Raw genomic sequence first — 17,701 nt, 5'->3', positions numbered from 1 at the left:
TGTTTTCACCGACAGGTACTGTCAAACCTGCCTAGTTTCTCTTTTGGTCTCGTCTTCTCAGCAAACGCAGTCCCTTCCGTTAGACATCAATTCAATTCAGAAACCCCTTTGTGGAGAAGATTTCCGTTGGGGGAAAATTTTCCTGACGCCATTAAAAGCGCACAGCTTCGAAGCCAAAGAAGGGCAGCTCGAACCACCAACCTTTCGGTTAACAGCCGAACGCGCTGACCAATTGCGCCACAGAGACAGGCGCTGACTTGGGCTGCACCATCGCCTGGTGATTTTATAATTCAGCCTCCCCGCCGAGAATTACAATTGTCGTCTATCAGTTTTACTTTTCCATAATCAAGCCTGGGAGATCTCTTGTGGAGATACCGGGGACAGTCTGCAGACACATCCATGTCACGAGGAACTAGCTTTCTTACTCCGGGGCCGTCGCCCTTCCAGCCTTTCAGTGTTTTGCCTGTTCCCGAGTTCTCTCGTTGGCTCGCAGGGGAGAAGGGGTTTGAATTCATGATGTGCAGGAACGACAATTCTTTCATTGTCTCAGATCAGTTCATGTGCCAAGAACATCAGAGTCAACCTCCCGGCCTCGTCAACAAGGGGACGGTGTCTGGACTGTCTCTGCTCAATCGGACCGGTCATCTTTCATTCTCCTCGAAATCCGCTTCGCAAAGTGTTTCTAAAGGTTCACAAAGCTGGAGACTGGGATTTCTGTGTTGCTTCATGAACATTTGAACATTTTTCCATTTCCTAACTGACAATATTTTGCCAAAATCTCTTCCAATTGTACGCCTTGCCTCATGTCCAGGGATGAGGAATTTCCATTTTGGGGAGACATTCCCAAGATGGAGAATGTTCGCTTTGGAGCAAAGAAGGAAAACTGGAGATTTCCTGGGGCTGTTGGTCACGATGGAGGAAGAAGCGGTGGGAATGGGCAGTTTAATGATCAGAAGAACCAATTGCCACTGACCAGAGTCAGTTACCAGAGGACAGGGATTGAAGTTCTTGAATGAAAAGCAGCACTTGTGCCTAATAAACACAGAGAATACTGCAGAAAGCCAACGGGTCGAGCAGCATCTGTGGAAAGGGAAACAGAGCTGACGTTGTGAGTCTGGTACGTTGTTTGTTCAGAACCCGAGTTTCCTGCATGGCAATCAATTCCCAGACATGAGAAAACGGGTCTTTATTGAGACGGGTTTTGTGAAGTTTGAGCGATAATGCAACCAACAGGAAGTCATTTAAAATCGCCAGCGAAGAAATCATAGCCAGCAGGTTACCACCCTGGGCGGGGAGCCCCAAAGGATCTCTACGCCAACACCTTAAGTGTTCGGCCACAACTACACGCCCAAAGTTGTGGTCTAAACTTTCTCATGGAATAGTTCTAACAGGAAAGGTGAGTATTGGGATTGTCCTGTCCGCGCCATAGCCCCAACGTTTCCTGTTGCCCTGGCTTTGATCAGGACAGAGGAGGCTGATGGGAGATCGAATTGAACTACACACATTGATGAGAGATATAGCGGCTGGGAAGGATCCATTCCCATGCGTAGAGAGATTAATAATCAGGGCCGAAAATAAGGAGCCACTTCAAGAAATTTGGGGTTCATTCAGCAAAGCTAATGTATGACTGTTCACAGAAAATTGTGATGAAAGTCTCTCGAGTTATTTTGATGAGAAGTGTTGATGATGCTAATACAATCGATAGGATGAACGTAGATTGGTCAATGTATTTGGTGACAGTTCTGTTCTAGCCCTGTGAGCGAAACCTGGATCTGAAGGAGTAGAAGGGACATTAACAACATCGATCTGAAATTGGACACGTGACAAGGAACAGAGCCATCATGAACAGTTGGCTTTTGAACTGGAGAAGGTTTCTCGTGAAATTCGCTTGAGGCTTGAGGTATGCAAGGTCAAGATAATTTAGGTAAAACACGGAAACGCTATCCTCATTAGCAGACAGTGAAAGGATTACAAGACACAAATTAAACATTTTCGACAAGTGATACAGGGGACTGGGAAGATAAGTATTATAAACTGTGAACAGCAAAGTTCTGGAGCACAACACATACATTCAAAGACCGAAAACATCCAGGTCCTGATTAATCAGATTGCATTGTAGTGCATGTTTGCAAAACATCCACTTGCAATGTCCTAGAAAAGAGTGACAAAACCCATCCCTGTCAGCCCAGGATAGAAAATCCGAAGGGATGAACGTTTGCTGATTTTCTGAAGATTCACAGAGCTTGGACTGGGTTTTGGTGATTGTTTCTTTTCCACTCCCAGGAGCCGCAGTGTTTGAGGCGTTGAGTTGGGGAGAATAAAATGTGCCCGTGAGCAGCATGTGGGGCTATTTCAGCTTCCCCTCATATGACTGCGCTGTGAGTTGACTCAGATGTTCTCAGGGACATTTACTGACGCGAGACAGTGAAAGGATTCTCATTCCCGCAGATCGGGAATTCAAACCGTATGCCGGCTACAGGACAATGAGAAAGATTAATTGGGGTGTGTGAAGAAGCTGTGAGCTGCATTTCAAACAGGGAGGTGGAGTCAGATGCATCATCCATTGGCCCCGGCCCTGTGCGTATCTCACGCCACCATGCTGCAGAGTTCTGACGTTAGCACGGACATGCGCAGCAATGGGTTCATTCACAAGGCGAACAACCAAAGATAATCACCGTCACTGATTCCCTTCCACAGGCCCAACTTGGTGAAGCAGTATCTTTCACTGGCAAAGGAAACACCCTTGTCCTCAGGTGCCTGCTTCATTTCGATCACGATTTCAAGCACCTCACTGTTCTAGTCTCATTTCCAAACACTTTGCTCATAGCCTCAAAAGAAGCTCTGCGGGTATCTGCTTGTTCCACCCGAACAGGCAGTGGGTTGCAGATTCCCACCAGTCCCAATTTGAGTGAAATATTTTTCCCCCTCCACTGATTTGAATCTTAAAGAAGAAGCCGGGGAGCAAGCTCCCTTTCTTTTCGACGACATTTCTCATTTTGTACTCGGCAGGGTTCACACCTGCGAGGGGAAACCGCAATGGATTTCATGTACATCGCATTAACCACTCGGCCCACGAATACAGAACCACACTGACAGCTTGACTTCCCAGGCCTGTCTGCCTGTGGAGCTGAGAAAGAGTGAATCATCGCAGAGTTTGTTTGAATCCAATCACTTCACAGTGATTCGAAAGGGTTAAATATCGGCACATGGTGTTTGCAGATATTTCGGTGTTTCACCCCAAAAGATGAAATGAACTTTCAGTTAGAAATTGCAGGAGGAACTCAGCAGGTCAGGCAACATCTGTGGAAAGAGAATCAGAGGCAACATTTCAAAATTGTGTTTTCACCGACAGGTACTGTCAAACCTGCCTAGTTTCTCTTTTGGTCTCGTCTTCTCAGCAAACGCAGTCCCTTCCGTTAGACATCAATTCAATTCAGAAACCCCTTTGTGGAGAAGATTTCCGTTGGGGGAAAATTTTCCTGACGCCATTATAAGCGCACAGCTTCGAAGCCAAAGAAGGGCAGCGAACACACCGCCCCTGGGTGGGCTCGAACCACCAACCTTCCGGTTAACAGCCGAACGCGCTGACCAATTGCGCCACAGAGACAGGCGCTGACTTGGGCTGCACCATCGCCTGGTGATTTTATAATTCAGCCTCCCCGCCGAGAATTACAATTGTCGTCTATCAGTTTTACTTTTCCATAATCAAGCCTGGGAGATCTCTTGTGGAGATACCGGGGACAGTCTGCAGACACATCCATGTCACGAGGAACTAGCTTTCTTACTCCGGGGCCGTCGCCCTTCCAGCCTTTCAGTGTTTTGCCTGTTCCCGAGTTCTCTCGTTGGCTCGCAGGGGAGAAGGGGTTTGAATTCATGATGTGCAGGAACGACAATTCTTTCATTGTCTCAGATCAGTTCATGTGCCAAGAACATCAGAGTCAACCTCCCGGCCTCGTCAACAAGGGGACGGTGTCTGGACTGTCTCTGCTCAATCGGACCGGTCATCTTTCATTCTCCTCGAAATCCGCTTCGCAAAGTGTTTCTAAAGGTTCACAAAGCTGGAGACTGGGATTTCTGTGTTGCTTCATGAACATTTGAACATTTTTCCATTTCCTAACTGACAATATTTTGCCAAAATCTCTTCCAATTGTACGCCTTGCCTCATGTCCAGGGATGAGGAATTTCCATTTTGGGGAGACATTCCCAAGATGGAGAATGTTCGCTTTGGAGCAAAGAAGGAAAACTGGAGATTTCCTGGGGCTGTTGGTCACGATGGAGGAAGAAGCGGTGGGAATGGGCAGTTTAATGATCAGAAGAACCAATTGCCACTGACCAGAGTCAGTTACCAGAGGACAGGGATTGAAGTTCTTGAATGAAAAGCAGCACTTGTGCCTAATAAACACAGAGAATACTGCAGAAAGCCAACGGGTCGAGCAGCATCTGTGGAAAGGGAAACAGAGCTGACGTTGTGAGTCTGGTACGTTGTTTGTTCAGAACCCGAGTTTCCTGCATGGCAATCAATTCCCAGACATGAGAAAACGGGTCTTTATTGAGACGGGTTTTGTGAAGTTTGAGCGATAATGCAACCAACAGGAAGTCATTTAAAATCGCCAGCGAAGAAATCATAGCCAGCAGGTTACCACCCTGGGCGGGGAGCCCCAAAGGATCTCTACGCCAACACCTTAAGTGTTCGGCCACAACTACACGCCCAAAGTTGTGGTCTAAACTTTCTCATGGAATAGTTCTAACAGGAAAGGTGAGTATTGGGATTGTCCTGTCCGCGCCATAGCCCCAACGGTTCCTGTTGCCCTGGATTTGATCAGGACAGAGGAGGCTGATGGGAGATCGAATTGAACTACACACATTGATGAGAGATAGAGCGGCTGGGAAGGATCCATTCCCATGCGGAGAGAGATTAATAATCAGGGCCGAAAATAAGGAGCCACTTCAAGAAATTTGGGGTTCATTCAGCAAAGCTAATGTATGACTGTTCACAGAAAATTGTGATGAAAGTCTCTCGAGTTATTTTGATGAGAAGTGTTGATGATGCTAATACAATCGATAGGATGAACGTAGATTGGTCAATGTATTTGGTGACAGTTCTGTTCTAGCCCTGTGAGCGAAACCTGGATCTGAAGGAGTAGAAGGGACATTAACAACATCGATCTGAAATTGGACACGTGACAAGGAACAGAGCCATCATGAACAGTTGGCTTTTGAACTGGAGAAGGTTTCTCGTGAAATTCGCTTGAGGCTTGAGGTATGCAAGGTCAAGATAATTTAGGTAAAACACGGAAACGCTATCCTCATTAGCAGACAGTGAAAGGATTACAAGACACAAATTAAACATTTTCGACAAGTGATACAGGGGACTGGGAAGATAAGTATTATAAACTGTGAACAGCAAAGTTCTGGAGCACAACACATACATTCAAAGACCGAAAACATCCAGGTCCTGATTAATCAGATTGCATTGTAGTGCATGTTTGCAAAACATCCACTTGCAATGTCCTACAAAAGAGTGACAAAACCCATCCCTGTCAGCCCAGGATAGAAAATCCGAAGGGATGAACGTTTGCTGATTTTCTGAAGATTCACAGAGCTTGGACTGGGTTTTGGTGATTGTTTCTTTTCCACTCCCAGGAGCCGCAGTGTTTGAGGCGTTGAGTTGGGGAGAATAAAATGTGCCCGTGAGCAGCATGTGGGGCTATTTCAGCTTCCCCTCATATGACTGCGCTGTGAGTTGACTCAGATGTTCTCAGGGACATTTACTGACGCGAGACAGTGAAAGGATTCTCATTCCCGCAGATCGGGAATTCAAACCGTATGCCGGCTACAGGACAATGAGAAAGATTAATTGGGGTGTGTGAAGAAGCTGTGAGCTGCATTTCAAACAGGGAGGTGGAGTCAGATGCATCATCCATTGGCCCCGGCCCTGTGCGTATCTCACGCCACCATGCTGCAGAGTTCTGACGTTAGCACGGACATGCGCAGCAATGGGTTCATTCACAAGGCGAACAACCAAAGATAATCACCGTCACTGATTCCCTTCCACAGGCCCAACTTTGTGAAGCAGTATCTTTCACTGGCAAAGGAAACACCCTTGTCCTCAGGTGCCTGCTTCATTTCGATCACGATTTCAAGCACCTCACTGTTCTAGTCTCATTTCCAAACACTTTGCTCATAGCCTCAAAAGAAGCTCTGCGGGTATCTGCTTGTTCCACCCGAACAGGCAGTGGGTTGCAGATTCCCACCAGTCCCAATTTGAGTGAAATATTTTTCCCCCTCCACTGATTTGAATCTTAAAGAAGAAGCCGGGGAGCAAGCTCCCTTTCTTTTCGACGACATTTCTCATTTTGTACTCGGCAGGGTTCACACCTGCGAGGGGAAACCGCAATGGATTTCATGTACATCGCATTAACCACTCGGCCCACGAATACAGAACCACACTGACAGCTTGACTTCCCAGGCCTGTCTGCCTATGGAGCTGAGAAAGAGTGAATCATCGCAGAGTTTGTTTGAATCCAATCACTTCACAGTGATTCGAAAGGGTTAAATATCGGCACATGGTGTTTGCAGATATTTCGGTGTTTCACCCCAAAAGATGAAATGAACTTTCAGTTAGAAATTGCAGGAGGAACTCAGCAGGTCAGGCAACATCTGTGGAAAGAGAATCAGAGGCAACATTTCAAAATTGTGTTTTCACCGACAGGTACTGTCAAACCTGCCTAGTTTCTCTTTTGGTCTCGTCTTCTCAGCAAACGCAGTCCCTTCCGTTAGACATCAATTCAATTCAGAAACCCCTTTGTGGAGAAGATTTCCGTTGGGGGAAAATTTTCCTGACGCCATTAAAAGCGCACAGCTTCGAAGCCAAAGAAGGGCAGCGAACACACCGCCCCTGGGTGGGCTCGAAACACCAACCTCTCGATTAAGAGCCGAACGCGCTGACCAATTGCGCCACAGAGACAGGCGCTGACTTGGGCTGCACCATCGCCTGGTGATTTTATAATTCAGCCTCCCCGCCGAGAATTACAATTGTCGTCTATCAGTTTTACTTTTCCATAATCAAGCCTGGGAGATCTCTTGTGGAGATACCGGGGACAGTCTGCAGACACATCCATGTCACGAGGAACTAGCTTTCTTACTCCGGGGCCGTCGCCCTTCCAGCCTTTCAGTGTTTTGCCTGTTCCCGAGTTCTCTCGTTGGCTCGCAGGGGAGAAGGGGTTTGAATTCATGATGTGCAGGAACGACAATTCTTTCATTGTCTCAGATCAGTTCATGTGCCAAGAACATCAGAGTCAACCTCCCGGCCTCGTCAACAAGGGGACGGTGTCTGGACTGTCTCTGCTCAATCGGACCGGTCATCTTTCATTCTCCTCGAAATCCGCTTCGCAAAGTGTTTCTAAAGGTTCACAAAGCTGGAGACTGGGATTTCTGTGTTGCTTCATGAACATTTGAACATTTTTCCATTTCCTAACTGACAATATTTTGCCAAAATCTCTTCCAATTGTACGCCTTGCCTCATGTCCAGGGATGAGGAATTTCCATTTTGGGGAGACATTCCCAAGATGGAGAATGTTCGCTTTGGAGCAAAGAAGGAAAACTGGAGATTTCCTGGGGCTATTGGTCACGATGGAGGAAGAAGCGGTGGGAATGGGCAGTTTAATGATCAGAAGAACCAATTGCCACTGACCAGAGTCAGTTACCAGAGGACAGGGATTGAAGTTCTTGAATGAAAAGCAGCACTTGTGCCTAATAAACATAGAGAATACTGCAGAAAGCCAACGGGTCGAGCAGCATCTGTGGAAAGGGAAACAGAGCTGACGTTGTGAGTCTGGTACGTTGTTTGTTCAGAACCCGAGTTTCCTGCATGGCAATCAATTCCCAGACATGAGAAAACGGGTCTTTATTGAGACGGGTTTTGTGAAGTTTGAGCGATAATGCAACCAACAGGAAGTCATTTAAAATCGCCAGCGAAGAAATCATAGCCAGCAGGTTACCACCCTGGGCGGGGAGCCCCAAAGGATCTCTACGCCAACACCTTAAGTGTTCGGCCACAACTACACGCCCAAAGTTGTGGTCTAAACTTTCTCATGGAATAGTTCTAACAGGAAAGGTGAGTATTGGGATTGTCCTGTCCGCGCCATAGCCCCAACGGTTCCTGTTGCCCTGGATTTGATCAGGACAGAGGAGGCTGATGGGAGATCGAATTGAACTACACACATTGATGAGAGATAGAGCGGCTGGGAAGGATCCATTCCCATGCGTAGAGAGATTAATAATCAGGGCCGAAAATAAGGAGCCACTTCAAGAAATTTGGGGTTCATTCAGCAAAGCTAATGTATGACTGTTCACAGAAAATTGTGATGAAAGTCTCTCGAGTTATTTTGATGAGAAGTGTTGATGATGCTAATACAATCGATAGGATGAACGTAGATTGGTAAATGTATTTGGTGACAGTTCTGTTCTAGCCCTGTGAGCGAAACCTGGATCTGAAGGAGTAGAAGGGACATTAACAACATCGATCTGAAATTGGACACGTGACAAGGAACAGAGCCATCATGAACAGTTGGCTTTTGAACTGGAGAAGGTTTCTCGTGAAATTCGCTTGAGGCTTGAGGTATGCAAGGTCAAGATAATTTAGGTAAAACACGGAAACGCTATCCTCATTAGCAGACAGTGAAAGGATTACAAGACACAAATTAAACATTTTCGACAAGTGATACAGGGGACTGGGAAGATAAGTATTATAAACTGTGAACAGCAAAGTTCTGGAGCACAACACATACATTCAAAGACCGAAAACATCCAGGTCCTGATTAATCAGATTGCATTGTAGTGCATGTTTGCAAAACATCCACTTGCAATGTCCTACAAAAGAGTGACAAAACCCATCCCTGTCAGCCCAGGATAGAAAATCCGAAGGGATGAACGTTTGCTGATTTTCTGAAGATTCACAGAGCTTGGACTGGGTTTTGGTGATTGTTTCTTTTCCACTCCCAGGAGCCGCAGTGTTTGAGGCGTTGAGTTGGGGAGAATAAAATGTGCCCGTGAGCAGCATGTGGGGCTATTTCAGCTTCCCCTCATATGACTGCGCTGTGAGTTGACTCAGATGTTCTCAGGGACATTTACTGACGCGAGACAGTGAAAGGATTCTCATTCCCGCAGATCGGGAATTCAAACCGTATGCCGGCTACAGGACAATGAGAAAGATTAATTGGGGTGTGTGAAGAAGCTGTGAGCTGCATTTCAAACAGGGAGGTGGAGTCAGATGCATCATCCATTGGCCCCGGCCCTGTGCGTATCTCACGCCACCATGCTGCAGAGTTCTGACGTTAGCACGGACATGCGCAGCAATGGGTTCATTCACAAGGCGAACAACCAAAGATAATCACCGTCACTGATTCCCTTCCACAGGCCCAACTTGGTGAAGCAGTATCTTTCACTGGCAAAGGAAACACCCTTGTCCTCAGGTGCCTGCTTCATTTCGATCACGATTTCAAGCACCTCACTGTTCTAGTCTCATTTCCAAACACTTTTCTCATAGCCTCAAAAGAAGCTCTGCGGGTATCTGCTTGTTCCACCCGAACAGGCAGTGGGTTGCAGATTCCCACCAGTCCCAATTTGAGTGAAATATTTTTCCCCCTCCACTGATTTGAATCTTAAAGAAGAAGCCGGGGAGCAAGCTCCCTTTCTTTTCGACGACATTTCTCATTTTGTACTCGGCAGGGTTCACACCTGCGAGGGGAAACCGCAATGGATTTCATGTACATCGCATTAACCACTCGGCCCACGAATACAGAACCACACTGACAGCTTGACTTCCCAGGCCTGTCTGCCTATGGAGCTGAGAAAGAGTGAATCATCGCAGAGTTTGTTTGAATCCAATCACTTCACAGTGATTCGAAAGGGTTAAATATCGGCACATGGTGTTTGCAGATATTTCGGTGTTTCACCCCAAAAGATGAAATGAACTTTCAGTTAGAAATTGCAGGAGGAACTCAGCAGGTCAGGCAACATCTGTGGAAAGAGAATCAGAGGCAACATTTCAAAATTGTGTTTTCACCGACAGGTACTGTCAAACCTGCCTAGTTTCTCTTTTGGTCTCGTCTTCTCAGCAAACGCAGTCCCTTCCGTTAGACATCAATTCAATTCAGAAACCCCTTTGTGGAGAAGATTTCCGTTGGGGGAAAATTTTCCTGACGCCATTAAAAGCGCACAGCTTCGAAGCCAAAGAAGGGCAGCGAACACACCGCCCCTGGGTGGGCTCGAACCACCAACCTCTCGGTTAACAGCCGAACGCGCTGACCAATTGCGCCACAGAGACAGGCGCTGACTTGGGCTGCACCATCGCCTGGTGATTTTATAATTCAGCCTCCCCGCCGAGAATTACAATTGTCGTCTATCAGTTTTACTTTTCCATAATCAAGCCTGGGAGATCTCTTGTGGAGATACCGGGGACAGTCTGCAGACACATCCATGTCACGAGGAACTAGCTTTCTTACTCCGGGGCCGTCGCCCTTCCAGCCTTTCAGTGTTTTGCCTGTTCCCGAGTTCTCTCGTTGGCTCGCAGGGGAGAAGGGGTTTGAATTCATGATGTGCAGGAACGACAATTCTTTCATTGTCTCAGATCAGTTCATGTGCCAAGAACATCAGAGTCAACCTCCCGGCCTCGTCAACAAGGGGACGGTGTCTGGACTGTCTCTGCTCAATCGGACCGGTCATCTTTCATTCTCCTCGAAATCCGCTTCGCAAAGTGTTTCTAAAGGTTCACAAAGCTGGAGACTGGGATTTCTGTGTTGCTTCATGAACATTTGAACATTTTTCCATTTCCTAACTGACAATATTTTGCCAAAATCTCTTCCAATTGTACGCCTTGCCTCATGTCCAGGGATGAGGAATTTCCATTTTGGGGAGACATTCCCAAGATGGAGAATGTTCGCTTTGGAGCAAAGAAGGAAAACTGGAGATTTCCTGGGGCTGTTGGTCACGATGGAGGAAGAAGCGGTGGGAATGGGCAGTTTAATGATCAGAAGAACCAATTGCCACTGACCAGAGTCAGTTACCAGAGGACAGGGATTGAAGTTCTTGAATGAAAAGCAGCACTTGTGCCTAATAAACACAGAGAATACTGCAGAAAGCCAACGGGTCGAGCAGCATCTGTGGAAAGGGAAACAGAGCTGACGTTGTGAGTCTGGTACGTTGTTTGTTCAGAACCCGAGTTTCCTGCATGGCAATCAATTCCCAGACATGAGAAAACGGGTCTTTATTGAGACGGGTTTTGTGAAGTTTGAGCGATAATGCAACCAACAGGAAGTCATTTAAAATCGCCAGCGAAGAAATCATAGCCAGCAGGTTACCACCCTGGGCGGGGAGCCCCAAAGGATCTCTACGCCAACACCTTAAGTGTTCGGCCACAACTACACGCCCAAAGTTGTGGTCTAAACTTTCTCATGGAATAGTTCTAACAGGAAAGGTGAGTATTGGGATTGTCCTGTCCGCGCCATAGCCCCAACGTTTCCTGTTGCCCTGGCTTTGATCAGGACAGAGGAGGCTGATGGGAGATCGAATTGAACTACACACATTGATGAGAGATAGAGCGGCTGGGAAGGATCCATTCCCATGCGTAGAGAGATTAATAATCAGGGCCGAAAATAAGGAGCCACTTCAAGAAATTTGGGGTTCATTCAGCAAAGCTAATGTATGACTGTTCACAGAAAATTGTGATGAAAGTCTCTCGAGTTATTTTGATGAGAAGTGTTGATGATGCTAATACAATCGATAGGATGAACGTAGATTGGTAAATGTATTTGGTGACAGTTCTGTTCTAGCCCTGTGAGCGAAACCTGGATCTGAAGGAGTAGAAGGGACATTAACAACATCGATCTGAAATTGGACACGTGACAAGGAACAGAGCCATCATGAACAGTTGGCTTTTGAACTGGAGAAGGTTTCTCGTGAAATTCGCTTGAGGCTTGAGGTATGCAAGGTCAAGATAATTTAGGTAAAACACGGAAACGCTATCCTCATTAGCAGACAGTGAAAGGATTACAAGACACAAATTAAACATTTTCGACAAGTGATACAGGGGACTGGGAAGATAAGTATTATAAACTGTGAACAGCAAAGTTCTGGAGCACAACACATACATTCAAAGACCGAAAACATCCAGGTCCTGATTAATCAGATTGCATTGTAGTGCATGTTTGCAAAACATCCACTTGCAATGTCCTAGAAAAGAGTGACAAAACCCATCCCTGTCAGCCCAGGATAGAAAATCCGAAGGGATGAACGTTTGCTGATTTTCTGAAGATTCACAGAGCTTGGACTGGGTTTTGGTGATTGTTTCTTTTCCACTCCCAGGAGCCGCAGTGTTTGAGGCGTTGAGTTGGGGAGAATAAAATGTGCCCGTGAGCAGCATGTGGGGCTATTTCAGCTTCCCCTCATATGACTGCGCTGTGAGTTGACTCAGATGTTCTCAGGGACATTTACTGACGCGAGACAGTGAAAGGATTCTCATTCCCGCAGATCGGGAATTCAAACCGTATGCCGGCTACAGGACAATGAGAAAGATTAATTGGGGTGTGTGAAGAAGCTGTGAGCTGCATTTCAAACAGGGAGGTGGAGTCAGATGCATCATCCATTGGCCCCGGCCCTGTGCGTATCTCACGCCACCATGCTGCAGAGTTCTGACGTTAGCACGGACATGCGCAGCAATGGGTTCATTCACAAGGCGAACAACCAAAGATAATCACCGTCACTGATTCCCTTCCACAGGCCCAACTTGGTGAAGCAGTATCTTTCACTGGCAAAGGAAACACCCTTGTCCTCAGGTGCCTGCTTCATTTCGATCACGATTTCAAGCACCTCACTGTTCTAGTCTCATTTCCAAACACTTTGCTCATAGCCTCAAAAGAAGCTCTGCGGGTATCTGCTTGTTCCACCCGAACAGGCAGTGGGTTGCAGATTCCCACCAGTCCCAATTTGAGTGAAATATTTTTCCCCCTCCACTGATTTGAATCTTAAAGAAGAAGCCGGGGAGCAAGCTCCCTTTCTTTTCGACGACATTTCTCATTTTGTACTCGGCAGGGTTCACACCTGCGAGGGGAAACCGCAATGGATTTCATGTACATCGCATTAACCACTCGGCCCACGAATACAGAACCACACTGACAGCTTGACTTCCCAGGCCTGTCTGCCTGTGGAGCTGAGAAAGAGTGAATCATCGCAGAGTTTGTTTGAATCCAATCACTTCACAGTGATTCGAAAGGGTTAAATATCGGCACATGGTGTTTGCAGATATTTCGGTGTTTCACCCCAAAAGATGAAATGAACTTTCAGTTAGAAATTGCAGGAGGAACTCAGCAGGTCAGGCAACATCTGTGGAAAGAGAATCAGAGGCAACATTTCAAAATTGTGTTTTCACCGACAGGTACTGTCAAACCTGCCTAGTTTCTCTTTTGGTCTCGTCTTCTCAGCAAACGCAGTCCCTTCCGTTAGACATCAATTCAATTCAGAAACCCCTTTGTGGAGAAGATTTCCGTTGGGGGAAAATTTTCCTGACGCCATTATAAGCGCACAGCTTCGAAGCCAAAGAAGGGCAGCGAACACACCGCCCCTGGGTGGGCTCGAACCACCAACCTTCCGGTTAACAGCCGAACGCGCTGACCAATTGCGCCACAGAGACAGGCGCTGACTTGGGCTGCACCATCGCCTGGTGATTTTATAATTCAGCCTCCCCGCCGAGAATTACAATTGTCGTCTATCAGTTTTACTTTTCCATAATCAAGCCTGGGAGATCTCTTGTGGAGATACCGGGGACAGTCTGCAGACACATCCATGTCACGAGGAACTAGCTTTCTTACTCCGGGGCCGTCGCCCTTCCAGCCTTTCAGTGTTTTGCCTGTTCCCGAGTTCTCTCGTTGGCTCGCAGGGGAGAAGGGGTTTGAATTCATGATGTGCAGGAACGACAATTCTTTCATTGTCTCAGATCAGTTCATGTGCCAAGAACATCAGAGTCAACCTCCCGGCCTCGTCAACAAGGGGACGGTGTCTGGACTGTCTCTGCTCAATCGGACCGGTCATCTTTCATTCTCCTCGAAATCCGCTTCGCAAAGTGTTTCTAAAGGTTCACAAAGCTGGAGACTGGGATTTCTGTGTTGCTTCATGAACATTTGAACATTTTTCCATTTCCTAACTGACAATATTTTGCCAAAATCTCTTCCAATTGTACGCCTTGCCTCATGTCCAGGGATGAGGAATTTCCATTTTGGGGAGACATTCCCAAGATGGAGAATGTTCGCTTTGGAGCAAAGAAGGAAAACTGGAGATTTCCTGGGGCTGTTGGTCACGATGGAGGAAGAAGCGGTGGGAATGGGCAGTTTAATGATCAGAAGAACCAATTGCCACTGACCAGAGTCAGTTACCAGAGGACAGGGATTGAAGTTCTTGAATGAAAAGCAGCACTTGTGCCTAATAAACACAGAGAATACTGCAGAAAGCCAACGGGTCGAGCAGCATCTGTGGAAAGGGAAACAGAGCTGACGTTGTGAGTCTGGTACGTTGTTTGTTCAGAACCCGAGTTTCCTGCATGGCAATCAATTCCCAGACATGAGAAAACGGGTCTTTATTGAGACGGGTTTTGTGAAGTTTGAGCGATAATGCAACCAACAGGAAGTCATTTAAAATCGCCAGCGAAGAAATCATAGCCAGCAGGTTACCACCCTGGGCGGGGAGCCCCAAAGGATCTCTACGCCAACACCTTAAGTGTTCGGCCACAACTACACGCCCAAAGTTGTGGTCTAAACTTTCTCATGGAATAGTTCTAACAGGAAAGGTGAGTATTGGGATTGTCCTGTCCGCGCCATAGCCCCAACGGTTCCTGTTGCCCTGGATTTGATCAGGACAGAGGAGGCTGATGGGAGATCGAATTGAACTACACACATTGATGAGAGATAGAGCGGCTGGGAAGGATCCATTCCCATGCGTAGAGAGATTAATAATCAGGGCCGAAAATAAGGAGCCACTTCAAGAAATTTGGGGTTCATTCAGCAAAGCTAATGTATGACTGTTCACAGAAAATTGTGATGAAAGTCTCTCGAGTTATTTTGATGAGAAGTGTTGATGATGCTAATACAATCGATAGGATGAACGTAGATTGGTAAATGTATTTGGTGACAGTTCTGTTCTAGCCCTGTGAGCGAAACCTGGATCTGAAGGAGTAGAAGGGACATTAACAACATCGATCTGAAATTGGACACGTGACAAGGAACAGAGCCATCATTAACAGTTGGCTTTTGAACTGGAGAGGGTTTCTCGTGAAATTCGCTTGAGGCTTGAGGTATGCAAGGTCAAGATAATTTAGGTAAAACACGGAAACGCTATCCTCATGAGCAGACAGTGAAAGGATTACAAGACACAAATTAAACATTTTCGACAAGTGATACAGGGGACTGGGAAGATAAGTATTATAAACTGTGAACAGCAAAGTTCTGGAGCACAACACTTACATTCAAAGACCGAAAACATCCAGGTCCTGATTAATCAGATTGCATTGTGGTGCTTTTTTGCAAAACATCCACTTGCAATGTCCTACAAAAGAGTGACAAAACCCATCCCTGTCAGCCCAGGATAGAAAATCCGAAGGGATGAACGTTTGCTGATTTTCTGAAGATTCACAGAGCTTAGACTGGGTTTTGGTGATTGTTTCTTTTCCACTCCCAGGAGCCGCAGTGGTTGAGGCGTTGAGTTGGGGAGAATAAAATGTGCCCGTGAGCAGCATGTGGGGCTATTTCAGCTTCCCCTCATCAGACTGCGCTGTGAGTTGACTCAGATGTTCTCAGGGACATTTACTGACGCGAGACAGTGAAAGGATTCTCATTCCCGCAGATCGGGAATTCAAACCGTATGCCGGCTTCAGGACAATGAGAAGATTAATTGGGGTGTGTGAAGAAGCTGTGAGCTGCATTTCAAACAGGTAGGTGGAGTCAGATTCATCATCCATTGCACCCCGGCCCTGTGCGTATCTAACGCCACCACGCTGAAGAGTTCTGACGTTAACACGGACATGCGCAGCAATGGGTTCATTCACAAGGTGAACAACCAAAGATAATCACCGTCACTGATTCCCTTCCACAGGCACAACTTTGTGAAGCAGTATCTTTCACTGGCAAAGGAAACACCCTTGTCCTCAGGTGCCTGCTTCATTTCGATCACGATTTCAAGCACCTCACTGTTCTAGTCTCATTTCCAAACACTTTGCTCATAGCCTCAAAAGAAGCTCTGCGGGTATCGGCTTGTTCCACCCGAACAGGCAGTGGGTTGCAGATTCACACCAGTCCCAATTTGACTGAAATATCTTTCCCCCTCCACTGATTTGAATCTTAAAGAAGAAGCCGGGGAGCAAGCTCCCTTTCTTTTCGACGACATTTCTCATTTTGTACTCGGCAGGGTTCACACCTGCGTGGGGAAACCGCAATGGATTTCATCTACATCGCATCAACCACTCGGCCCACGAATACAGAACCACACTGACAGCTTGACTTCCCAGGTCTGTCTGCCTATGGAGCTGAGAAAGAGTGAATCATCGCAGAGTTTGTTTGAATCCAATCACTTCACAGTGATTCGAAAGGGTTCAATATCAGCACATGGTGTTTGCAGATCTTTAGGTGTTTCACCCCAAAAGATGAAATGAACTTTCAGTTAGAAATTGCAGGAGTAACTCAGCAGGTCAGGCAACGTCTGTGGAAAGAGAATCAGAGACAACATTTCAAAATTTTGTTTTCTTCGACAGGTACTGTCAAACCTACCGAGTTTCTCTTTTGGTCTCGGCTTCTCAGCATCCGCAGTCCCTTTCCGTTTGGGGACCATTTTCCGGACCCCATTAAAAGCGCACAGCTTCGCCAGTACGGCATCTGTGAGCATGTGGCGCAGCGGTGGCGCGTCTGGCTCGAGTTCTGAAAGTTGGATGTCCGAATCTTGTTAAGCTCCACCACGGCAGCTCCTTACATTTCAAATCACGAAAGGAGTACGTTGACTCCGTATATTGGTTGAACCAAATCTTCCCCTTTACGTCCAATGAATCAGCCTCTTTGTTGGTGTCAGTTAGTGATTTATTGACCCCAATCACACCCTGAACGAAAGCATTCTTCCTAATGTCACTTTTGGTTTTTTTCCTCATGACTTTAAAACTCTGCCGAATCGTTGCCGATCCTTTCAGGCGTGGGAACATTTTGACGACGTTACTTTCTCTGTCGAGACTTCGCATGACTTGAAAAGCTTCAATCGGGCCAGATTTCAAACTTCTGTACTCCGAAGAGAGCTCTCCCAAATTTCCAATCGACCCTCATCGCTGACATCCCTCAAACACTGCACCACTGCGTCAACCAAATTAAATTCTTTTCTTTCTAAAGTTTTCTCTGACACCGGAGTGACCAGTGACAAGCATTGCCCTTCTCAACATAGGATACAGAGAGCAGGTGACCCCTCAGAGGTTTTCACCTCAACTGTGCACATTGGGCCAGTATATCATTGTGAAATATTTATGTCGAAGCTTTTTTGGGAAGCGGATGAAAATGCAAGGTGCAGAACAGAGCGCCGTTATACGGGAAAGCAGCTAAAGACGACGTTGAATGAATAGGAGAGAGTGGTCTCCCTCTTGGGTTCTGGCCCCAACACATCCCTCAAACACTGCACCACTCAC

At 46.7% G+C, this 17,701-nt stretch overlaps 4 non-coding genes across 4 annotated transcripts; all 4 read right to left on the bottom strand.

Annotated features, from left to right (window-relative positions):
* Positions 1-3,533: 3,533 nt before the first annotated feature.
* On the bottom strand, positions 3,534-3,607 carry trnan-guu (transfer RNA asparagine (anticodon GUU)). The gene has a single exon. It is a non-coding gene; the product is annotated as a tRNA-Asn (tRNA).
* Positions 3,608-6,893: 3,286 nt separating this feature from the next.
* Positions 6,894-6,967, bottom strand: trnak-cuu (transfer RNA lysine (anticodon CUU)). Its single transcript has one exon. It is a non-coding gene; the product is annotated as a tRNA-Lys (tRNA).
* A 3,286-nt stretch (positions 6,968-10,253) lies between these two features.
* Positions 10,254-10,327, bottom strand: trnan-guu (transfer RNA asparagine (anticodon GUU)). Its single transcript has one exon. It is a non-coding gene; the product is annotated as a tRNA-Asn (tRNA).
* A 3,286-nt stretch (positions 10,328-13,613) lies between these two features.
* On the bottom strand, positions 13,614-13,687 carry trnan-guu (transfer RNA asparagine (anticodon GUU)). The gene has a single exon. It is a non-coding gene; the product is annotated as a tRNA-Asn (tRNA).
* Between the last annotated feature and the right edge of the window lie 4,014 nt (positions 13,688-17,701).

This window comes from Chiloscyllium punctatum, chromosome 36 (genome assembly GCF_047496795.1).
Source record: "Chiloscyllium punctatum isolate Juve2018m chromosome 36, sChiPun1.3, whole genome shotgun sequence".
NCBI classification, from domain to species: domain Eukaryota; kingdom Metazoa; phylum Chordata; class Chondrichthyes; order Orectolobiformes; family Hemiscylliidae; genus Chiloscyllium; species Chiloscyllium punctatum.
Note: the sequence above shows the minus strand (reverse complement) of the source record. Positions and strands in the feature narration are given on the sequence as shown.